This window comes from Chenopodium quinoa, unplaced genomic scaffold (assembly GCF_001683475.1).
Source record: "Chenopodium quinoa cultivar QQ74 unplaced genomic scaffold, ASM168347v1, whole genome shotgun sequence".
Classification (NCBI taxonomy): domain Eukaryota; kingdom Viridiplantae; phylum Streptophyta; class Magnoliopsida; order Caryophyllales; family Amaranthaceae; genus Chenopodium; species Chenopodium quinoa.
The window spans coordinates 1,269,431-1,293,572 of NW_018743906.1; the positions used below are offsets into that span (position 1 = coordinate 1,269,431).

A 24,142-nucleotide genomic window follows, 5' to 3' on the forward strand; every position below is an offset into this window, starting at 1 on the left:
ATAGTCAAGAACATCCAAAGAACTTAGATAAGTAGTTGGATGAGTTCTTGACGCATGGAAACAGATATAATTTGAGTTTTGATGTTGCAAGCACAAACCTTAACAAGGATTAGATCCTTAGCAAGGAAGCCATTTATAAGCACGAGACAAGAAGTGTCGTGGCTTGAGAATGGTAACATGGATGTGCATCCATGTATAATGTGCAGGAATTTAAGGAAAATTTCCATGATCACAAGTGATTAGGGTATCCCAAATCGTTGTGATTCGCTTGGAGTAAAACCCAAGCAAGGCATCATCAGGGAGTCTACTAAAATATATGTTGAGAATATTGTTGCCTTAAAGGCAATGATAAGATAGATGTTAAATGGAAAGGTTCGTTGTTGAACATTAATGATTGTAGGTTGTCAAGTAGAAGGTCTCATATCATGAAAATGAGTGGGAGCCATTGCTTGGACAATAAATCCTGAATCACATGTAATCCATTAACACTCTCAAAATTTTATCATCTTATTATGGAAATAGTGGATAATGAAGATGCTAAGGTTTGCAAAGTAATTTTAACTAAACCTTTGCAATAAGTGAACGACAACATTCATAATTGCATGAAAGAAATCAAGCATATCAAATATGGGTATGATTTCTATGAATGTTTTATGAAGAGTATTACTCTTTAAATATTTGGGAAAAACCATTTATCATAAGATGAAACATTGTGAAGTTTCATAGTGGAATAAAGTATTTCTAAATATTCCACAAAACTATTTAATTGTGGTTTAGAATTAAATAATGATTCCATTCGATTTTTATAAATATTCAAAATAGGGTATCAAGTCAATGGCTTGGATAAAGAAACACCTATTAAGTGAACATTGAATATTTTAATCGAAAATTATCCCTAATCAAGGTCATATTTTATGGACAATTGATGACCATCAGAGATTAGTGTGTAGTATGATTTATAGCATCGTTTCTTGTGCTATGAGGATATAAATCATTTGCATAGGTATTGGTTTAGAACCATACTGGATCGACCTATGAGGATACTTTAAGAGATTTAAAAATCGTCATAAGTATTTTCTCATTATTACTATCGGAACTCTTTTCCTTTGACCATGAGTAGTGGGAGATCTCTTGTTTGAGTACTGATCCGCTTTGGTATCCGCCAAACGTTCGCCGTAACTGGGGATTATAAAGACAGATATTGGGCGGGTGAGTCCTCTTAGTAAGAGAAGCTACACTACAAGACTGGAAATGTCCCCCTACTAACAATAGGGAACATGTCTTGTTGTTTACAAGGCCTCTCGAAGAGCGAGACTGTGAAAAATGCATGGCCGTGCTCAGATGGATTTTAGAAATCATCTGCTTATTAACAGTCAAACTCGGATTTCGAGAAACACTTCTGGACGTAACAGAGATGACTAGTAATATTACTCTGTAGTTCATGAAGAGACATGAAGAGACATAGGATAAGGGCTATACACTAAATGCACACTTGTCCGGAAGGACAAGTGGGAGATTGAAAGGAATAGTGTCCTTCGAACAAGTGTATTCTTCTGATAGCGGGTTCAGAATTATTAGAAAGCTAATATATTCAGTAAGGTCAAGTGATCGGAATGCCTAGGTGGAGGCCGCTTCCGATCAGTAATATTAATATAATTAATATTACAGCTTAATCTTGACTGAACCCTTCGGGTCACACCCAAGCAAATATATGCGAACCAACTCGACGAATTAATTCGGAAGAAATTAATTCGTCGCCCGAGTGTTAAATAATTAGACGTCGGTAATTCGAGCTTAGAGCGTCGAAACCGATCGTCGGAAGTCGAGTCTAAATAATAAAAGACGAGACACGCAAAATAATAATAAATCAACAATATTCCCGAAAATACCCTAGCATCGGAGTGCCCCGAGCATCCGAATGCTAGGGGCAAGACGAGCCGGCGCACCGTGCTGCAGCCACGGCAAGGCACAACAGCAGCCGCGCCCACCACGGCAGCAGCCGCAGCCGCACCATGCCACAACAACAGCTGGTGCGGGCTGGGTACGGGCCAGATGCGGGGTGGTTGCGGGCTGGCTGCGGGCCGGGCTCGGGCTTGGCTCGTGGATTGGGTCGGGCCATAGGGCCGTGTATAAGGGGAAGGTTGGGAGCAAGTGGGTTGCCATGTGGCACAAGGTGAGGGAGAGAGTGGGGAGCAAGTTTGGTCCCCATCTCCAAGTGGTCCTCACCTACTCTCTCATGTATGCTTGACACTTGTTGATTTATTACTAGTTTGCTTAATAATTTTATTTTAGCTTTAAAATAAAATGAGAAAATCTCATTGTCCCACATTGATGGGAGAGATTTTCATACTCCATCATTCCCTATAAATACCCAACTTTGGGCATAGGAAATGATGCTTGAGTGGGAGTTAAAAAGAGCATTCCATAATATTGGAAAAACTCTTAAACTCATATAACACTCGGGTTTTGGTCGGACCTCGCTAACCCCCAGGTAGTAGACCTTAAAGTTGTGTTCGCCTTTTTGTGGGTGGATATCGTTGGAGGCGCGGCGCTTGACGTGCTTGTAGCTTTCAAGTAAGAGCCCCGGTTTTTTGGCGAAGCTCGCTTCGAGGGTAAGATTCGTTATCTTTTCTTAGTGATTATTTATTTATGCTTTATGATTTTAATTATTGCGAGTGGTTCCTTGGGTTGGGGTTTGTCTCCGTGGTGAGTCGGACTCACCAAACCCCAACACAATTTGCACAACTTTCTTGATTGATTCCACCTTTTCGTCCTCAAAACAAAGACCAACAGTGTAGAGGGCTCTTTCTATTGCATCAACTTCCTTCTGCCATTTGACTATCTCATCTGAAAGGGATGCAACACAAGATATCGCCTCCAAGGGATCTTTTTCAAGAGCTTGGGGCTTGTTAGAATAATTCTAAACCACATTAACACTAAAGCACTTCTCCTCTGTCATGGGGCTTTTAGGGGTGTTATTAAGATTAAAAATAATTTTATCGTCCCCTACTGATAGTGTTAATTTACCACTTTTCACGTCTATAATTGCTCCTGCAGTGTTAAGGAATGGTCTACCCAAAGTAATCGGGGTTTGCATATCCTTAGCCATATCAAGAACAACAAAATAAATAGGTATATAAAATTTACCTACTCTAACGGGAACATCCTCTAAAACACCTAAGGGGTACTTGAAAGAACGGTCGGCCATTTGTAGAGTAATGTTAGTATAGCTTTTAATTTACCCATATTTAGTTTGGAACATACAGATAATGGCATAACATCAACGCTAGCACCCAAATCACACAATGCATTATCAATCATTAGATTGCCAATATGACAAGGGATAGAAAAGCTACCTGGATCTTTTAATTTAGGTGGAGATTTATTTTGAATTACGGCACTACACTCTACAGTGAAAGCTACTGTCTCTACCTCACAAATAGACCTTTTTTTGTCAGTATTTCTTTCATAAATTTAGCATGTGCAGGAATCTGTGTGATTAATTCAGTGAAGGGAACTGTTACCTTCAAATCTTTTACCATCTCCAGGAACTTACCAAACTGCTTATCCAAATTTGTTTTCAGTTGACGATTGGGGAATGGAAGTTTGATAATTGGCTTTGGGGAATTATTGCTCTTATCTGGAGTGGCCACCTTCTCTGGAGTCGTACCCTGCAATATAGAATTAGATATATTAGTAATATGATTTAGCCCTGCAGGGCTATTAGCTACATTGTCTGGTTTAACGGAATCAAGATTAGCATTATTTATTAAAACAGGTTCATCAACTCTGGGAATAGGGGGGCCCTTCATAGTTTGAACCACTCCTTAGAGTAATTGCATAGGCTTGATCCGTAGGCCTGGTTGGCTGTGATGGTAGAGATCCCTGTTGGCGGGCTTGTAGAGTAGCGGAAAGTTGCGCAATTTGACTATCTACAATTTTATTATGTGCTAGAATTGAATCAATTTGTGCATATCTACTCTCCATGTGCTTCTGCATATTAATAAACATCGCTCTAATTTCTACCAAAGCAGGGTCGGAAGATGAGGAGGATTGTTGTGGTTGGTTTTTCTGGCCAGTATTGTGATGGTAATATTTCTGCTGTTGTTGTTGTGGCGCCTGTGGTTCTTGTGGTGGTGGATTCTGAACATTAGTACTCCGGTAGGAAAGGTACGGATGATTCCGATACCCAGGATTGTAGGTTTTGGAGTATGGGTTATTATGCCTATAAGCTTAAAAGACATTAACTTGCTCCACGGAACTCCTGCAATCTTGTTCCGAATGACCCAAAATTCCACAATTTTCACAGAAAGCCTCATTAGCATTATTATTAATTGCAGAAACATTAGCTATATTAGCATTGCTAAGATTATCTAATTTCTGGCAGATAGAAGTTAATTGAGCTTGCAAAAAGGATACAGAGTCCACACTTTGCTTCCCCTTGTTAGCAAAGCCTCTAGGATTCCCATATTAGGAATTATGTATTGCCATATCTTCAATAACCTGACCTGCATCATCAACATTAAGATTTATAAATCTCCCACTAGCTGCAGAATCTAAAATTATTCTAGATGAATTTCCAATGCCATTGTAAAAGGCTTGGATTAACTGCCATTGTGCCAAATTATGGTGAGGACATTCTCTTTGTAGGTCCTTGAACCTCTCCCAAGCCTCATATAAAATTTCATCGGCTTCTTGGGCAAAGTTCTAAATCGCACTCCGTAGTACGGCTGTTCTCTCTACAGGATAATACTTGTTATAAAAATTCAAAACAAGAGTTTCCCAGTCAGTTATACCAAGTGCAGTTCTATTTAAACCATTAAACCACAATTTAGCTTTTCCAGTTAGAGAGAAAGGAAAGAGAATCTCCCTAATTTGGTCTTGTGTGACCCCGGCTTGCCTGATGGTACTACAATATTGACAATAGTCTGCAATACGAAGATTTGGGTCTTCACCCTTAGCTCCACTAAATTGCTTCCTCTCTATCATCGTTATAAATTGAGGTTTAATATCAAATTGTACCTCATCAAGAGCCTGAGTGGGAGTGAGATGTGGAAAATCTGTAAGCTTTGGTTGGGAGTAATCACTAAGCTTCTTTGGAATCGTCATCTCTGATTCTGGATCTGATGATACCTATGAATCGCTAGAACCAGTTGGAGGGTCCCGGTGATTATTATTATCACCAGAATCCGCCAGAATTTGCTTGTAAAGGTTCTTCTGTCTATGGAAGGATCGTTCGATCTCAGGATCGAATGGGATGTACCCTGATCTGGAACACCTGGGCATAAACAAAAAACTAAAAGCAAATATGAGATTTGCCTCAAAGAAATAACGTTCTCTAAGACAAAAAGACATAACCTAGACTACAAAAATAATCAGAAATAAAAAATAAAACCGTTTCCCTGGCAACGACGCCAAATTTTGACAGGGTAAAGTCGTATCCCCAAATCAAAAGTAATTCCTAAATAATCTAACTGATGTAGATAGGGAAGTAGGGTCGAATCCATAGAGAAACGAGTCTTTCTATTCCTAATTAACTAATATAATCTAGATTATGAACTAACCAATATATTATAATCAAAAGGAACTAAACTACGAAGATTAAGAATAAGGAGAATACAATGAATAAAAGGATCTAGGGCATAGGTTCACCAATAAATAATATTCCAGGGTAAAACATAATAATCAATCATCAATGCATACATTAATCAGATCATAAAGGGCTTTCGCTACATATTACAATCACACAATTAATTTACCGGTATTAAATCTCATCTTTCGAATCTCGACTTAACCATTTATAAATTAACCTGCCTATTGAAACTAGACCTAAACATCAATTCTCATCTGTCGAATCTCGAATCCATATTGTTAAACTCATGCATAAAAGATCTGCGCAAATCTAGTCACAGAGCATTAAATCAATCAATAGGAAATTAATCTAGCATTGACAATCAACAACAATAAATTACCCCTTCATATTATTTATGGATCCCCACAAACCCTAGAAATAAAACTTCTCACACATAATAGAAACTAAACTAATCAAAGCAATAAAACAAGACATGATCAAAGGAATAAAATAAGCAACTAAGATTAAGAGAAGAGAAATTGTTACCAAAATAAATCTAGAATTAAGAATCAAATTAAGAACAAAGTATAAGAGAGAGAAACTAATCTAAAAGCTAAGTAGAGAGAGAAAATCTAAGAAATAATTAAGAGAGAGTAAAAGAAGGTAAAGAAAGGTACTAAACTCGTTTTACGGAGAAGTATTTATACTCCGTAAGAATCCTAAACTAAAACAAACTTAAACGTCAAAATTAACTCCTAATAATAATACGCGCCCGATCGGGCGCCGACCTTTGCTTCCCTCGCCCAGCCAGGCCCTGGGTTATAAAAACTGGTCGTGTTTCTCCAGTGCTCGTAATTTTTCCATTTTATCTCTGGAAAATGCTCCAAAAGTGCAAATCCCTGCAAAAGTAAACCAAATCTACGAAAACACTATAAAACACCAGTTAGTAATAAAAGTGGCTCTAAAGAACCAAAAAAACTACTAATTACGACCAAGGGACGGGGGTAAAATACTATATAAAATAGACACATCACGCCAAACCACCTCCACTATTGCGGCGAACCAATTTCGCCCTTCCAACAACCGTCTCCACCCCTTCCCCCCTTGAAACACCACCCGAAACTTTAACCCCAAATTCTTGTCGTGGTTTTTGTTTCCTGAATCACCACCCCCGTAAAACCCCAGAATTGATTGAAGATTGAATTTGTTTCCTGACGTTCGAGAAAAAGGGGGATGCTGCAAAGGGGTCGGGAAGGGGATGAGGTTGCCGGAAAGTGGAAGGGGTGTCGAAAATGGGGTCGGGAAGGAAGGTGTGCCAAAAACGGGGTCCGGAAGGAAGGGGGTGTCGGAAAACGGGTCAAGAAGGGGAGGGGTGCCGGAAATTGGGAAGGGGGCTGGGGAGAGGGTGGTTTCAGGTGGGTGGTCTTGGTGGGAGGCAGTGAATGCCGGTGTAAGGGGGTGGGAAGAGGGGTTTATTTTTTTTGAAAAATTTGTCAAAAATAACACCACCTTTAAGCGGTCTTCCCTAAATAACACCACCTTTTGATTATTCCACAATAACACCACCTTTGATACACATCTTCCAAAAATAAAACATGACTGGTTGGTAACCTATTTAAAAGGTTACCTGTGACACGTGTCACACTATCAATGGTCAATTTTTTTTAACAATTTTTTTTTAAAAAAAAAAACTTAAAATTTTTATAAAAAAAACCTTAAAAGAAAAAACTAAAAAAAAACCCCTCCCACCACCGCCACTTGCCAGGCTGCCACCACCGTTGGTGCCTGAAACCCCTCCCCCGTGCCGGCTTAACCATTTCGCCGGTCGTCTGCACCCCCTTCCCCCCTTAACCCACCACCAAAAGGTCGAAAACCCTATAACCCTAAAACCACTCGATTTTGGGGTTTTAGGGTTTTTGGATGGTGGTTCAAAGGGGAAAGGAGCTGGAGACGGCGGGTGGGGGGGGGGGGGGGCGAAGTGGTTTCGCTGGCATAGGGGAGGGGGTTTGGCTGGAGGCCGGTGAGGGGAGGGGGGTTTTCGAGGGGAAGGATAAGGGTTTTAGGGTGGAGGAAGGTGGTTCAGGGGAAGAGGAGGGGCTGGGTGGTCGGGTACTCAGGCTGGGTGGTCACGCTGGTACCTCCGGTAATAATCTCTGGTCGTTGGCGCTGGTGGCAGCCCTAGTAACAATATTTTTTTTACTATAGATTAAATTTTCAATAACTAGCTACGTCTAACTTCAAAAGCTAATATTTCTTACTTTTGATCAAGGCTACCTCAACCACTACATTGTCAAATACTCATATTTTTGTGAAGTAGTGGTTGACTTGGCCAACCACTAAAAGCTACTTAAAACCTAGCGTCGAATACGCCCAAAATCTATTTGTTCAACCGATTGATTTTCAAAACTGACAAAGTCACAATGTATCCTTATAGGCTTTAGGTTTATTATTCACTCCCAATTCTTCAAGTAGTGGTACGACTATATGAACTAAACCTGTTCCATGGGTTAAGAGCCCATTAAAAGCCTTGAGCTAGCCTGTTTATAAGTGGGTTTTGCTAGTTCAATATATAAATGGCGTGGGCTTTTAAAGGGTCACTACATTTTGTAGGGCTGACAATCCCTAACCCGTTTCAAACCCGACCCGAAATTACTGAGAGAAACCCAAATACGACCTGAACCGAACCCGAACAACCCGAATTTGACTCAAATATCATATTTTGTAATAATTTAAATTATATACTTTTTTGATAATTTTTAAGCATAATCTGAAATCAACTTGAATTTTAACCTGAATCCGACCTGCTAACCCAAACTGACACCCCAAAAAATTAAAGTTTGTAAAATAACTTTAGAGGTCTAAGCATTAGAGAGCTCGTTTTAGAGAGAGAAAAAGATGAAACTACTACATTATGTAATGTATAAAATAATGAATTCTAAGTATATTACATAGTAGTATCGTTATTACATTATGTTATAATGTTACATATACAGTATACATCAATAGGTATTATAATTATGTGGGTATGAAATTATGAATTGCATTGTCTCAGATTCACTTTCTCCTGTTGATGCATCATGCATGCCTTTTTATTGTCCTTTGAGCTAAGTTAACAATTAGGTCATGTTCCTTAGAGCTGCTCTGCTCTACCCTGCCCTGCCTTGCTCTGCTATTCTCTGCTGAAATCCGATGCTCTGTTTAAAAAATATAATTAATACTTAATAAAAATAAAATAATAATAATAATTAATATTTATAGATAATAATTAATATAATAATAATATTAATTAATATATAATATATAATATTAAATTTATAGTAACAACTAATATTTGATGATAATAATTACTATTTTATTTTATTTAACACATTTTCTAACATTATAAAACAAGTAAAAAAAATCTGTAAAAATCAAATAATTATTAATAATAATGCGATAATAATAATAATAATAATAAAATAATTAATAACAATGATAAAAATAATTAATAAGAATAATAATAATTGTTTCAAACTAATAATAATAATAATAATAATAATAATAATAATAATAATAATAATAATAATAATAATAATATATCTGCTTTGCTTTACTGAAATCTGCTCTGCTCTGCTCTGCTCTGCTCTGATATGTCTAAAAGCTCAAAAGACCATAGACTACTCTAGCTATTAATATTCCAACATAATGATATCATGTTCTCGAAACATATACTCGTATATATTTTACGACAATTTATGTGACACATTACTCTGAAATTTGCTTTCTTATTTGACATAATTAAGCTTAGGAGTAAACGAACAGAATTGTACTACATTATTCTATACTTATTTGAATTTTATCTCTTAAAATTGTTTCATCAGGCTATTAAATATGTTCTCTTCACCTTATTTGTGCTGAACTAAACTAATTTTCACTAAATTGAATTATTTTTGCTAAACTAAAATTATTTTTACTAATTAAAATTTATTTTTACTGATACTCTATAATTTTAGTGAACTGAATTATTTTTAGGAAAATTTGTCAAATAATACCTTTTATAACCCTTTTGTTGTCCAAAACACCTTATAATTTTTTTATTTTATGTTAAAACACACCTAAAGCCAGTTTTTTTTTTTTTTTTTTTTTTTTTTTTTTTTTTTTGGTGAGAACACACCTTCCTTGGTTTTCAGACTATTGACTTTTGTTTACCGTTGTTGACTCGTCACGTGAGACTCACGTGAAGTCGTGAAGGTCACATTCTCAGAATACCCCCTTTTTCTCTCCTCAAGCCACCACAACCACAAGCCTAGACAACCCTAGCCACCGACACCACCGCCTAGTCGCCACTAGAACCACCTCTCAACCGTGGACACCACCACCAATCAACCTAGCCACCATCACCGCCCACCCAAATAACAAATAATCCACCCGAAAAATCACATCTATCTTTCTCTCTCCTTCATTTTCACTCCCTCCTACTTAAGATCTTCAATTTTCTGCAACTTTTCCGTATATCTAACAATGGAGCAAGAATCCCCAACAAAAACCTACATCAAATCCACCACAAATTACTGACTTTAATCTTGTTCTTGATTGTTAAGGTGGTCACTCTTTGCCGTGGATTGTTGCGTCGATGTTGGAGGAGGTGAGGATGGCCTAGTTGTTATGGATGAAGAAAGGGAGGGGGGATTTTTTGGGTAGGTTAAAAGATATTTGGGTGGGCTGTGGACGGTGATGGTGGTGCATGTTCGCGGCTGAGAGGTGGTTCTAGTGGCAACTAGGCGGTGGTGTTGGCGGCTAGGGTGGCTAGCTAGGATGTGGTTGTGAGGAGAGATAAATGGGGTATTCTAAGCATGTGACACTCACGTGAGGGGGTCAACGCCTTTAAACCAAGGTCAATGGCTTGAAACTGGGGTAAGGTGTGTTCTCCCAAAAAAAATCTGATTTTAGGTGTGTTTTAACAAAAAAAATTATTAGGTGTTTTTTCACAGCAAAAGGGTTATAAAAGGTGTTATTTGACAAATTTTCCTTATTTTTTATTGAACTAAACTTATTTTTACTGAACTGAATTTGAATTTACTTTTACTAGATATTATTAAGGTAAAGAGAACATGACCTTAGTAATTAACAAATTTAAGATTCGGAGCTAATATATACAAATCAATGGACAAGTATAGATGATGTACACATTCTATACCATATTTTACCATCATTTTATAGCTATGTTCGTATGATTTCTAAGCTCTACGGAGCTATTTCTCGCTAATATCCTCCTCTCTAGTGTGGCTTGGTCTATTTGATTGATTTTGTAGGCATATGAAGATTTCCGAATGATTTGGACTTATTTTGGATAGCCACGAAAGCTTATTAATATGGAGGAGAATTTTACCTGTGTCCGCCCTAGAGGGCAACATTGCCCTGGCAGCCAGGGCTAAGAACGAAAGAAGAGAAGTCACAATAGAGGAAGTATGAAGAGTTAGCTTTTGTCCGCCCGGACCGGGCAGCATTGCCCTGGCAGACCGGGCAAACAAAAAACTGTACAATATAGGCCATATGAAGAAGCGCAAAAAGGAGTTGCTTCGCGCGCCCGACCGGGCAGCCTTGCCCGGTCAGACCGGGCGGAGTGTCGAAGACCCCGTTTTCCTTTTTTTTCGGGATTTTCTTAACTAAGGGATATAAATACCCTTTGTAAACCCCGACTAAAACAGACTTAATCATTATCTTTTCAGTATTAAACACTATTAGAACCTAATATTCTCTCTAGATCTAGATTACATTCCACTTTCAAGTTTTAATCTTTATTCATCAACAATTTGTACTTTTCTTCATTCAAGCAATTGGTATTCATCTTTATTTCTTCTTTTACTTTTAATTGCTTATTAATCATGTTTTCTTCATTAAATATTATTTTTGCTTCCATTAATATGTGTGAGTAGTTATCTCATTCCAAGATCTGGCGGAACTCGAATATGATTAATGCATGATTTAATTCTTTAAATTCTCTAATAATAATTGTAATTGATATGCTTAATTGATTATACTTATGCCAATACTAGATTAGGGATAATTGGTATTGTTATTAATCCTTTGTTTTAATCGCAACGGGAGTTGGGTTTTGACGGATTTGAATAAATCAATTAAGGGTTTGAAGTTCATCACGGGAGTAGTTGAATGGATAATTAGGAAGTTAGAGTAATGTGCTTAAGGTCTTTAATTTACATGATTCCACGGAAGTAGGCTTGATTGTAATTAGAGAAGCCATTGATAACTCGGGAGAGACCATTGGTATTATTCATGGATTACTTTTCCTCTTTAATCAATTAAATTATGTATTAGGGGTAGAACGACTATTGCATTAATTGTATTCGTGGTGATGCTTGATCTTGGATGTTTTTAGCATTGATTTATCATATTGTTTTGATTTAATCGTTTTAATTCGTTCTTTAGTTATTGATTTTCACTCATTTGGTTTGGTTACTTGTTTAGTAATTGCTTGAGTCTATTTGACTAGTTGAACCATAGTCTCTTGGGATCCGACCCTTGCTTGCCCGTCTACATAGTAGTGGTCTAGTTAGGTTTATTTTTGTTAGGTACGCAACACGCCTATCAATAGACATAATCTCATCCCCAAAAAAAAAAATTAAAAAAAAAAAAAGTATAAAGCTAGAATTATTTAGGGGATTTGCTCAAGTGAAAGGAATATATTGTGCGACTTTTAGCGTGTCATCTCTAGAACTTTGATTACCCTTGAAAGCATTCATGACTTAAATGTGCATCAAATAAAATGGATCTATAAAGTGAGCATAAACCAACACCAAAGTAATGACATTAATTTTATTTTGTATTTGAAATATGCTAGCATATCATAATAAGATTAAAAGATTGGTTAGTTAGTATACTTGGATATAGGGTTTATGCAATTATGCATGTACGTGTAATATAAGATTATTGGATGTAATTTATGATTGAGCATCCCCTTCAAATTATTATCATAACACAAGACCTTAATAATAAACCAAGTCTTAATATATATATATATATATATATATATATATATATATATATATATATATATATATATATATATTTGAGAAAATGTTATTTATATATAATTAATAGTAAATATATTTTTTCGTCTGATAGAATAACTTAGGTTCCTTAATAATGATCAAATTAACAAAGAATCATTAGTGAACTAAAAAGCGAGGCTTAATCCTTGTTTTCTTCGCCTTATTTTTGTTGAATTGAAATTATTTTACCGATTAAAACTTATATTAACTATTTTCCTATTATATTTGTTTTTCAAAGTTGCTATAGATGATACTTCGTACATTACAATTGGATATGTTTGGCTATCTCTTTAGAAGATACTTTCTTTTTATTATTTTTTTTCCAGCAAAATAAATAAATAAATAAATAAAACCACTCATAATTAGCCACACCTATGTTTAGATTAGGATCGATTGTCTGTTGTTAAGAAGTATGGGCAGTTAATAATCTATCAAAAGATTCGGATCATTTAGAACGGCTAAGTGCATGCGTATAGATTATAGCTAATAAATTAATATATGGTCATAGATTAATTAGCCGTTCATTAGTAATTAGTAATTCATTAATAGTGAAAGATTATGTACTATTCTTCTGCTAAACTAATAAAAAGATGGTCGGTGTTCTTGCTCCAATGGAGATCAGCCGCATAAATGTGACAATTATTGTCATTTGTATGTAAGCCTTTAATTAAATAATTATGAAGAATAATTAGCTAAAAAGAGTGTGATAACAATTGTATGCTCCAAATTTTCTTTAACAGCACATAAAGTAGATTAATATACAATAATATGAGTTTAAGTTTTACTTAACTTGCCACCAACTCCTTAAATATGTGCCATTATAAATGATAATCGTTGTATTAGCTATATATATTAGTAGGAAACATAGCAAGGTTTAATACTACTAGTGTATTAATGTTTCCCAACATGAAGACTTCTTCCAAAGCAACGATAGTCTTCTTGGTTCTCCTCCTCGTTTTCTCGTTTGGTAAGATTTACTTAGCTAAATTACTCATTCAAACTATAATTAATTTAATTTGTTCTATGTTAGACTGTTAGTAGTGTAATAATGTAAATCATTTGCAATGAAACTCATTTCTAGTTATCTCTTTCAAATTCATTCATTTTCAAAAACTTTGAGTCTAATAGATATTTATTGGAATTTTCTTAGCTATTTTTGAGCTTAAATTAAGTTATTCTAACATGTTTTTATCATCTTTAGGCTTTTATTCTATCTTAGTAAAGCAAAAGAAACAAGACCAACATGCATGGTCTAATAGGGTAGGTTGTGTTTTCTTCATCTGAATTAATAATGAGTTTAGGTTAGATTCTTTTAAAGTATGATCTGTTCCATCGTTTTTTTTTTCGGTCTAGTCTGTTTTGGTTGAACATTGACCGTATTTGCATGTTAACAACTAAATAGAATATAAAGAGTTTAAGTAGTGAAATCGTGTTAAATTTGGCTTGAGGCCTGTTCACTTCAGCTTAATTTCAGCTTTAATCTGTTCAGTTCAATTCCATTCATCTCCAATCAGTTAAGTTCAGTTCAGTTAGCTCCTAATTTCCTTCTCTCATAAAATATTCATGTCAACTCAGTTTAGTTCAATTCAGCTCAGTTCAATTCAATTCAGTTCAGCTCCAATCGGTTCAGTTTAGTTCACTTCAGTTCCAATCAATTTAGTTCAACTCATTTCAGTAAATGTGACCAGACCCTTGGTTTTATATTATATCAATAACAAGTACAAAATTTCAAAATTGGTAATAAGCAAAGCACAAATAGAAAGATTTGGTCTGAATTTTCTAGATTGATTTGATCTATGCGAACCTAATATATACTTATAATTTTTATAATTAAGCAAGGAGAACATTATCTAAGAATGGTTATAGAGCATACGACGTAAATTTAATTTCAATAAAACTCTCTTTTTCAATTTTTTAAAATTTTTATGGACTAGAATTAAAGAATGTTTAGAATAAAAGTTTGATTTCCCCCTCCTTAATTTTCATGTAAAATTGTAAACATTAAGTGTAATACCATATCTAACACAGGAATTAATTTTTCCAACTTTTTTAGATTCCTTATTAACGTTTTGACTTTTGAACAGTAGGCTAATCGATTCTTTATTTGATTTGAGGGATTATATTCTTGCTTGGATGCATTAATCTAATTAAGAGTACTCCCTGATTACTTTTTATTCTTAAAAAATGATCACTTGTGTGATGCTTTTCTTGTTATATTAACTATTATATTGAACTATAAAGTAATTAAATTGATCGAGTAACCACTTGCACCATTATGCTAATGAAATTCAAACCCAAATTGCCAAATTACAGACATAATAATAAAAAAAATATTATACACATTCGGGTGTAATGTGCACCCAAGGTTTTTTTTCAACTCATTTCAAAATCTTAAAATGAGCAAAACCAACGTGCACACAGGTGTATCCAAAAAATTTCTTTGTTTATTATTATATTTTAAGAACTTCATAGAAAAATATGCGTGCCTTTTGAATTAATTTTGAAAATAATGATTTTTTAAAGCACGCCTTTAATGTTGAAGTGAAATATTAAGGTGCTTAAACTAACATGCCTATAATTCTTTTCCCCCTTATAAAAAAGAGATGAAATCAGGGGAATGTCAATTATGTTCATTTGGAACGGTGGAAATGACAAGATGCTCAATTCCTCAATGTGCTTCGGACTGCCGGCGCAAAGTGTCACATTCAACTGGGAAATGCATTGCTATCGACACTTGTTGTTGTGCTTCAAGAGCTCACAAGCATTAATACTCAATTCTATGGACTTAGGAATGTGCTAATATATCATATGCTTTGAGTTAAACTCTTCGAATAATAAACATAGTTTAGATTTCTCCCTTAAGAGAAGGATCGTTTAAACTTTTATTGTATCTTTCGGATGTATTTTACGCTTGATTTATGAGCAATTAAACAAACTTATTGTCCATTTTCTAGTGATTTTGTGTATGGGCTAAATCAAATGCAATACAATTATGGTTCATTTCGGGTTCTATGTAAAATATGAGTCAAGCGTTGAGGCTTGAGGGTATGGGTTGTAGTCCTTGTGGATGGGTTTTGCTACTTTTGGACTTAGATCTCAATAAAATCTCACCAACTTTTACATGTGGTTGACCACACCATCACGGGATTTACTTCTTTAATGTTATAGGGGTGACTCGGTCAGTGTTACATGAGTTACTTCATTCGTATTATTGAGGTAACTTGTTCAGTGTTATACGAATTATTCAGTCAGTGCTACATAAATTACCGGTTAGTGCTATAGGGGTTAATTTGTTCTTCTACAAGCAGCCACATGGAGTGGCCAACCACACACAAAACGGGCTGATAAATTATTTTTTCGTTTGTTTATACATAAAGGTTTTAAATCCCTACCTTTTAAAATGTATGAGAAAACACTTATGAATAAATTGAGGAAAGTACAATTATATCCTTAAAATGTTGGTATACCTATATGCCCCTATTAATATGATGTTAATTGCGTTTAAGCTTTTCATTGTGTGATTTAATGATTTAACTCTTACAAATAATGTTTGGACAGTTACACCCTTAAACAAATTGTATTTACTTATTTGCCCTTATTAACGTTAATTGCCTTTTTTAAAAACTCTTAAGAATAATGTGTGACATTGATACCCCTAATAATATTTGTTTACATATTTTCCCTCATTATGTTGTCAACCACTGAAAAAGGTCCTCGTAAATTGCTAGTTATGACACGTACATTGCGCGCGTTAGGGCTTATACTAATTTACTGAACTAAGCTGAACTGATTGGAGCTGAACTGAACTGAACTGAACTGAATATTTCATGAGAGAAGGAAATTAGGATCTGAGCTGAACTGAACTGAACTCAACTGAAATTAAGCTAAAGAGAACATACCCTTAGCCACCCTAGTCATAATATAAGTCTTCACTAGCTAAAAAATACTACCTCCTTTTCTTTTTATTTGCAAAAAGGGGTATTTTATGCAAGATTTAAGAAAAAAAAAAATTCAGTTGTTGCAAATGAAAAGAAACAGAGGGAGTAGTTATTCAAGAAATGGTCAAGGATGGATAAATTAGTTTAATTGACTAAATAACCTAAACACACTTAAATTAGGTTTTACTCTTAACACCTAAGATCTTATATGTGGAATGTCAGTATGTCACTCATCATACTAACAAAGTGAAAGATAATTTTTTAGGAAAAATTGTTCCAGTTTATAATCCTTCTATTCTTGAAATTCGACTAACATTTTGTAAATTCTTGTTTTTAGAAAAGTTTGAAAAATAGCTAGAGTGATAGAGTAGGTGTTAGGGAAGACGTGGATATAATTGAGTGAAAAAGGGATTTACCATTGTTGGAATAAAATAAAACGGAAGGGTTTATTTAAAAGATTTTAGAACGCCACATATAAAAATGACATATTTTATCTATTGAAAAAAGATATTTGGGTGGTCAGCCTACCTCCCTGGCTCCCCCACCCGACCCAACCTACTCGTCACCATGACCACCAACCCCCGTGGTCTTGCTTTCCCCCACCACCGACCCTCCTTCATCCCACCCGACCTTGACATGGGGCGGGGTGTCATGGCTTGTGAAGGGTAGGGTATGATGGGTGTAGGGAATATTTCAGGCATTACCCCAAGCTTGAACCCCACTGTGATCATACACTAAAGTATGGTGGCGTCCAAAGGAAAAGAAGCTAGAGCAAAAGAGTCGCCAACAAGTTTTAGGAACTTGTAAACTGTTCACAGGGTGAATGTTACACTCCTTAACGATCCAGGAGATCGTTAACTTCAATAGGTCTGGAACCATGACTGGAAGTTCGGGGATGAAGGTACAAATCAAACCTAAAAGAGATTGAACCTGCCCTAATAATAGGCCTCTACTTTATTCTGATCGTATTCATGTGCGCTTTCTGACTAACATGCAATCATTAGGATTAACCCTAAACTTGTTTAATCTATGTTGGTTGAATATTAATGAACAAACAAATCTATTATTGGCGATCACTTGAATTATAATCATATTAACCTAAATAAGATTATTAATTATCTTATTAAGCGTGATTACAAATACCAATTCCCTTTAAACATGCATAAAAGGTGTGATCAAACAATAACAATAAATATATATCAAGCAACATAATAATACTCATAAATCATAACAATTATAATCATAATCATGTTAAAGCATAATAATAGCAAGATCCTAGGCATGATACTAACAAGATTAATAACAAACCCTAGCATGTCACTAAACATAAAGATCCTTTGTGATGTAGTTTCTCGAAAGATGTTTCGTAACTCATACCAAGTGGAGTGAACACTCTTTTTGACCTTTGGATTCGCGATTTAGAGGCGATCGTAGCATGTACCTCATTAATGGGAGAGGAAGAAGAAGGATAGTCGTTCTTCTTTCCTCTCGCACTATTATCTTTCAGAAGGTCATCTTCAATGTCAATGCCTATATTATACACAGCCTTGAAAGTATTCAAGTTGTGTTGGTATTTCAAGTGCTTTGAATATTTCCCTTGGAAATTCTTGATAAACATCCTCACAGATTCTTTTTCGGTAGGAACCTTGACCATATTAGCGGAAGTTTCCCTCCATTTGTTGAAGAAAGACGTGAACCCTTCATTTTCTTTTTGTTTTAACATTTTAAGTTGTCCGTGGTCTGTTTCCTCTTGAATGTTGCACTTATATCTATCTATGAAAGCGTTTGTTATCGACTCCCAAGAAGAGGTTTTCTCTTTGTCAAGGGAAAAGAGTCATTGTTGGCAAACGGTCTCAAGAGATAAAGAAAACAAGGAATGAAAGACTTTCCTATCGATCCCCTTAATGTTCATTATGGTTTCAAAAGCTCTTAGATGAAAATAAGGGTTGTCAGTTGCCTTGAATTTCGGGATGTCGTTGGCATTGAACTTCTGCGGAAGAAGATATTTGTCCACCAAGACCCCTTGTGAGCTAATGCCTTGAAACTTGTAGTCACTAGACAACTTGCTCAAACTTTCTTGCATGAGGTTCATTTGTTGTTGCTTCACAGGGTCATCAATTTTGAGGGTTAAAGCCTTCAACACCTCAGTCACGTCAGTCAATTGACTCCTAAGTTCATTAACTTCCTCTTGAGTCGCCATTATATTTTTAGCCTTCCTCTTTTGACGAATCGGTTTATCAAAAAGTAAGACTTGAATAAAGAGGTTATCCTTGATTAATCGCCCTTCTCTCCTCGACCAAGTACTATGGAAAAAGAATTTGGGGGTATTCATTGTTAATTGTTTGACTCAAACTTTATTCAACATGCAATGGATAGAAGAAGGTAGGAAAATGAGGGTGGTGATATGGAGAAAGCATGTAGATGAAGAGATTTGGAAAATTAGGAATAGAATGTACCCCCAACTCAAATGACGGAAAAAACCGACTCATGCATGAACCTAAGTCATGGTCATGAGACTAGTGAGTGTAGGTGACATGCTTTGACTCTTGTGTAAGACTATGGAACTTATTGCGTGACTCAATTAATGACTTAACAAGGTATATTATTGATAAAAATAATCGAATTGATTAGAAAATTGTTCAATTAGACACAAAGTGATGACTCGAGCAATATACCGAACTGTCGCCAAAACGACAGGACTGGCGCCTCTCTTTGCAGTGTAGCGCCAGACGACAGCATTGTCGCCAGGCGCCACACTCCACAGAGTGGCGCTACAGTTCAAACTTTGGCGCCATTGCTGGAGCATCGATCTGAGACTGTTTTCGGTATTATTAATCAACAGGGGTGTGCCTAAAGTCGTACTAGGTCAATTCTGATTAAAATATTAGACTTTATTTACTCAAATTAATTAATTAATTAATTAATTAATTAGGCAAAGTTCTTTTAGTCATTAATTTATTTAATCTTAACACAAGTCAAACAAATAGTTAGGAAAAACACATAATATATGCACAACAAATAATGCACAATTAGTCAAGTAGGCACAATATGATGCAATGAGTTTGCAACCTAATCATGGCTCTAGTTCTCTAAAGTTCGAGATATGGGTTAGTCAATAGAGGGTCCATGGTTAATTGTCCGGATGCACCGCGCGGAAGCCTAACCGTGAAGGGTTGGCGCGAGTGGATGGGACACCGCGAGCTTTAGAAAAAACTCGCCTCCATGGTTTGGTGAATTCAACATTCTCGGATGTACCCTTTGTTTCTCAGAGCGTTCAATCAGGTAGATGGATCATGAATTCCCAGAGGGTTATGTCCATATGTAGAACACATATGGGTTTCAGAAAAGTGAGAAAAACTCAATCAGGAAGTAGGATCGAGTGAACAATGCTAAAAACTAGTCGAAATTAGAACGCATATTTCTGGCTCGGTATTGGAAGAATTTGGCGCCAGCAAATAGGGGCTGGCGCCGGATTTTGGCTGTAGCGCCTGGCGACAGAGCTGTCGTCTAGCGCTACAGTCAAATTCCTGGCGCTAAATTCTGTTCGCTGAGGCTAATTCCTACATGCCTCAGTAGCTTTCTGTGCTCGATAAAATTTTCCAGTTTCGCGTAGTGTTATTTCGGTTCTAGTTGTAAAAGATATTCCTCAAATTTCCTACGTGTAAAAATCCTATATTTTAACTCATTACGGATGGTCTTTCCAATGAGATCTTTTTTATGCATATGACAATAATGTTAATCAAAATTACGCACATGAAATACCTAGAAATTTTCGAGTCTCATCCACTCATTCTAAATCATTTCCGAAATAAATTTCAGGAATTAAAATAGAAATCCTCCCCAGTAGAGTCGCCAAAAACTGCAGGGAATATTTCAAGCATTATCCCTAACTTGAACCCGACTGTGATCATACACTAAAATATGGTGGCGTCCAAAGGGAAAGAAGAAAGAGCAAAAGAGTCGCCAACAAGTTTTAGGAACTTGTAAACCGTTCACGAGGTGAAGATTACACCCCTTAACGATCCAGGAGATCGTTAACTCCAATAGGTCTTGAACCATGACTGGTAGTTCAGAGATGAAGGTACAAATCCAACCTAAAAGAGATTGAACCTGCCCTAATAATAGGCCTCTACTTTATTCTGATCGTATTCATGTGCGCTTTCTGAATAACATGCAATCAATAGGTTTACCCTAAACCTGTTTATCTATGTTGGTTGAATATTAATGCACAAACAAATCTATTATTGGCGATCACTTGAATTATAATCAAATTAACCCTAAACAAGATTATTAATTATCTTATTAAGCGGGATTACAAGTACCAATTCCCTTTAAACATGCATAAAAGGTGTGATCAAGCAATAACAATAAATATATTTCAAGCAACATAATAATAACCATTATAATAATTATAATAATAATAATGATCATAATAATAATAATAATAATAATAATAATAATATTAATATTAATAATAATAATAATAATAATAATAATATTAATAATATTAATAATAATAATAATAATAATAATAATAATAATAATAATCATGTTAAAGCATAATAGCAAGATCCTAGGCATGATACTAACAAGATTAATAACAAACCCTAGCATGTCACTAAGCAACAAAAATCAAAGCTTTAACCCTAACATGATACTAACTGTAGACACCTAAAAATGTCTCCCCAAAACCAAACCCGATTATGAACAACCTTTCACCGCCACTATTGGTCGGGTTTAGTATTTAATCCCGAGAGTGCTTAAAGAATCGTATTTGATTAAATTTGTATTTTTGAACAGTCCATGGATTAGTCTTGATGTTTGGTTAAAGCATAGTTTTAATTTCAGCCCAAACTTTTTATTTAATTTTAGCCCAAACCTTTTTTTATTTATTGTTTTATTATATTTTTTTTGGCCCAAACCTATTATTTTTTTATTGAATTATTTTCTTATTTTAGCCCAAATAATAATAAATTAGAAAAGGCCTGAAATTATCAATCGGAACTTAAAAAGCTGAACGAAATTAGGGTTAAAAATGTATTTAGACGGAAAAGCGGGCTGGGAATTCCCGCGCCATGGCAGGTACCCACCGTGTCACGGGAATCATTCCCGTCTGACGGTGGGATTTCCCGTGACACGGGAAATCTGCTGTGACATGGGAATTTCCGTGTCTTTTCCGCGTAAACCCTTAACGCGTTTTCTTCCCCGTTTTCTAAAAATTTCCCGCGTCACACTAAAACTGCACCATGTCACGGGAATGTTTCCCGTCTGACGGTGGGATTTCCCGTGTCACGGTACAGTTTGCCGTGTCGCGGGATACTTTTTTAGGGTTTTTATCATTTTAGGGTTCCGCGTGTTCCCCCAGCACATTTTCTGTATTAATACCCCCTCATTTCTGATGTACGGGGCACCAATTAATTCTCTATTTTTCTCTCTTCTATGCCTTAGCCTAAACACTAGCCTACCCTTCTTATTTCAAAATTCCTTCTTCAAGTACTCCAAGGAGTCCATACTTTACTCGTGGTTCTGTCCTTAAGCCAAGGCGTGAAACGTAGAACTGTTTGAGGGTGTGGCCCCAAATCAACTCTACTTTATTTAATTAATTTAATTATTGTTTTATTATTATTTTCTTGAAGTACTAACTCGTTTATTATTTTGTAGTTGCAAACAAACAGAATCAAAGTAAGAATTATGTTCCTCTTATTTCTATTATTTTTCTAACGATTTGTATTGTTGGAATTATGGTTAAATTGCTTCCAATATTAATGTTTATTCTATTATATTTTTATGATCACTATATTGCATGTTTAAAGGGAATATGTAATTGACAATCACGCCTAATAAGATAATTTGGACGACTGGTTTAGGTTCCTTTTTAATCTTGTTGTTAAATCAAGTGATCACAAATATTTTAAAATTATATGTTGCATTAATATTTAACCAATTTAGCATAATAATAGTTTGGAGCAAATTGAATATTTTGTTTGTATGCCTTTGAGATCGCAGGAATCACTTTTCACTATAAGAATCGAGTAGAGGCCAATACGGGCGAATGTGACTCCATGACTCACTTCGTACCATCATCCATGATCCTCCTTTCGTGGTTCCGAACCATATGGAGTTAGTAATCTCATGGATTATGAATGGGGTGTAACCTTCACGGGTCAATCGTTGTTGCCTATCGTTGTCCCTTTATCATGGTTGCCTTTTATGATCCGTGAACGGTTTACAAGTTCCTTAAAAACTTGTTGGCGGCTCCCTACTTTCCTTGTCCCTAATCTTACTATGTCAATTCCCACTTCCTATGAGTGCCAAGCATATTCACCACATGCTTTTACGTAGGCGCACTTCGAACGACGCCTACACTAACAATCATAAATATTAGGAAAAAAATAAAAGGCATCATACTTCTAATCATACTTAATATTAAAGTTACCCTAGACATGATACTAGCCGTCATAATAACAATCTAAGCATGATTTCTACATAATAACATCAATAAAAACTATTAAAGCACTTACTTGGATGCCTCATACCTGTTTCTAATAACAAAATACACACGTTAGTAACTTCAAGGAAAATAATAAACAAACAATTAAATTAAATAATTGAAGAGAGATTTGGGACCAAACCCTCAGAAATTAAACCTTTCACGTCTAGGGCGAAGACAACTTCAAATATGGCTAGGTGTTTCTAATTCTAATAAATGCGGAATTTTTGTATTTGAGAGAAAGCTAGTTTAGAAAAGAGAGAGAGAGTAATCAAAAAAATCTTGATGAGAGTTAGTGATTCAAAACGGAGTTTTTAGGAAGCTATTTATAAAGAAAATCAGCCAAAAAGATAAAAAATCAAAACATAATTCTAACGCGTAAAACGGGGTTAGCGCCAGATGCTGACATTAGCGCCAGGCGCCAAGCTTAGCGTCAGGCGCTAATGTTGGCGTTTAGCGCTGACTAAGAAATTGACGCATTTTCTAAAAATCAGATAGAAATTGCCGTACAGGAGGATAAAATCGTATTTTCCTCAAAAACATTCTTTTATTCTGATTAAAACTCTTAAAAATCAACCAAAGTCATTTATCAATGCTAATTAAATTAGGAATGAAAAGAACCTTCTAGAAGAATCTAGAAGACTAAAACCATTCCTAATTGCATTAGGAATGATAAATCCATATTAAGCCCTCCTTTAGATAATTGGGCCTCATTTAAGGCTCGAACCGGGCCTAGTTCAGTAATTTGGCCATAACTTCCTCAATATTCATCGGAATTATGCTTATAATATATTGTCGGAAAGGTCTTTTCAAGCCCTATCCAACTACACTATTATTGGACCCATATCATGGAACAACCGAACAGGATTGACTGTTTTCTTAAAATAGGTTTTCAAAAACAGAGAGAAGAGAAAAGAAATTAAAACTATCCGCGACATTAAACTTTCCACACTTTCACTTCATTCGATTACGATTCGACGTGAAAGGTACTCATCACCGGGTTTGGTTTTGGGGAGACACAAATGGGTGTCTACACTAGGCATGATACTAACAAGATTAATAACAACTCCTAGCATGTCACTAAACATCAAAG

The 24,142-nt window shown here is 35.6% G+C and overlaps 1 long non-coding RNA gene across 1 annotated transcript; it reads left to right on the top strand.

Moving 5' to 3' along the window:
* The first annotated feature begins 13,432 nt into the window (after positions 1 to 13,432).
* Positions 13,433 to 15,576, top strand: LOC110686893. Its single transcript, XR_002504345.1, has 2 exons — positions 13,433 to 13,588; positions 15,223 to 15,576. It is a non-coding gene; the product is annotated as an uncharacterized LOC110686893 (long non-coding RNA).
* The last annotated feature ends 8,566 nt before the right edge of the window (positions 15,577 to 24,142 follow it).